Genomic DNA, 2,447 nt, shown 5'->3' on the forward strand with positions numbered 1-2,447 from the left:
CCCATGCTCTAACTCAGCCTTAGTTAGAAAAGATAATGAGGACAGAAACTCATGGCCTCTGTCAGCAGTTCACAACTCAAAACAGCGGTTCTCAAAGTTAGGTCCACAACCCGGAGGTCCCTCTGGTGCCCCACTGCTTCCCAAGACAGACTTCCTGATGAGATGGATGGTGATATTACAAAGAAAATTTCAAATGTCTATTGTACAGCCCTGGCCGGGTGGCTCAGTTGGTTGGAGCATCATCCCCGACAGCAAAAGGTTGCTGGTTTGATTCCCAGTCAGGGCATCTACCTCGGTTTTGAGTATGAGACCCAGTCAGGCCCATACAGGGAGCACCTGATGGATGCTTCTCTCTCACATGGATGTTTTTTCTCTCTCCCCGCTTCCTCTCTCTCTAAAAGCCATTTTTAACAACCATATGCTCAGTGAGGATTTTTAAAAGTAGCTTAATAAAGTAATGAAGTCTGTCAACAGTTGGATGAGTTGCATTAGTGAACCAATATTTTACAAATGATCCGTGCATGATGTTTCAAAATCGTGGGTAAAAGGTCCGTTCAAAGTGTGCGACAGATAAAGGGGTTTTAATGTAAAAGTAAAAGAGTTCATTGGTGTGGTTTCTGGTTCCACAGTGGAACTAGACTCTAAGAAACTACTACTTATCAGGTTTGATACAGTATCAAAGAAGAACATGGACAACTCACTTAAAAGTCTTTTATAATTACCTCACACCCACACCCCATTTCCAGCACATCCACGGGAGGCTACATTTCCTTCATATATGTCAAACAAAACATATTGATCAAATGCAGAAGCAGATATAATGCACATGCCATATAATGTAGCCTCCCGTGGATGTGCTGGAAATGGGGTGTGGGTGTGAGGTAATTATAAAAGACTTTTAGTTGTCCATGTTCTTCTTTGATACTATATATCTGGGCTCCTCAGAAGACACCCTTGCTCACGGTTGATGGTTTGAGCAGGGGCTTTCTTGCCTAGAGAGCAGCAAGCCCTCGTGCTGTCCTCCCTGTCCCAGAGCCGTGGCTGCAGTAACACATGCAGGAAGCAGCGCCTCGAGAGAGTCTCCAGGTCTCCAGAGCACCCTGCGCCCCAGCTGGCACAGTAGCCAGTAGACAGGCAGGACCCAAATCTGCCTCTGGGCGCCCAGGAGTCCCCACTGAGAAACTCTGCAACAACGCACCAGCAGGAGGCACTTACTGGCAGCCAAAAAAAAGTAAAATTCAGTTCTTTTTTCAAAACACAAAGTAAAATTCATTACTCTATATTACCAACCTTTGTAGATGAACAATTACTTAGCATACGATGGAGCCCGTTGTAAGTGGCTATAGTTTCTATATGTGATGAACTAGCTCATGGGGAGTCATGTGCCTGCATGATGCTCAGGCCAGCTGCTGCCTTGAACACATTAAACCCGTCTCCCACAGCTCTTCTGTGTGACTTGTCTCTGGAGTCCGATACAGAGCTGCCAGTATATGCTAGAGTCCAAGGCAATGAGGTGCATCATCAGGTACAGCTTCCATCCTACTTGAACTAGATCCAGATCCTGGGGGCAACCATGACACAACCGGACCATCCTGCCTCCCGAGATGGCTCTCAACTCTCAAACACTGACAGCATGCAGGAGCCACACTGCATGAGATAGGTGCACACACAGTGAGTGAGGAGTGTTTTCGTGGACCCGCCATGGTTCTATAGAGTGAGGAGAGCAGGAACGTGCCCCTCGGTAACAGGTGTTGCAACACGTTCCGCTTGTAGACCGACAGGGAGACTTTCCCCAAGAGCCTCTGGCTGAGTCCCGATTCCTCACTGTATACTGAGCGTGTAAGGCAGCGGTTCTCAACCTTCTCGTCCTTTAAATACAGCTCCTCATGTTGTGACCCAACCATAAAATTATTTTCGTTGCTACTTCATAACTGTAATGTTGCTACTGTTATGAACTATAATGTAAATATCTGATAAGCAGGGTGGTCTTAGGCGACTCCTGTGAAAGGGTCGTTCGACTGCCAAAGGGGTCGCGACCCACAGGTTGAGAATCGCTGGACTGTAAGGTGTTTGTGTAAGTGGGGTGGGTCCTGGAAGCAACTATTTAAAATGGCGTGTAATTAACACCTTGTTTAAAAGCAAATGGGCCCTTCAAAGAGGTGCTCCTTCCCCTACATTAATTTACCAGAGAACAGGAGCGGATGACATAGCAGAGGCTACAGCCATGACGGGTACAATTATGGTCTAAGTTATATTGGACACCAAAAGACGCCCACCACACATTATTGTGACAAACTGCCAGGTTACAAATGATCCCAATTTGTACAGCATGATCCCAATTTCACAAACGATTCATACCATCTACCTATATAGGAGGGGGGATCATTTGGAGAATGGGTGCTGATTGCCACATGGTGTGGGAAAATGTGAATTTGTCATCTGCTTAT

This window comes from Myotis davidii, unplaced genomic scaffold (genome assembly GCF_000327345.1).
Source record: "Myotis davidii unplaced genomic scaffold, ASM32734v1 scaffold556, whole genome shotgun sequence".
NCBI classification, from domain to species: Eukaryota; Metazoa; Chordata; class Mammalia; order Chiroptera; family Vespertilionidae; genus Myotis; species Myotis davidii.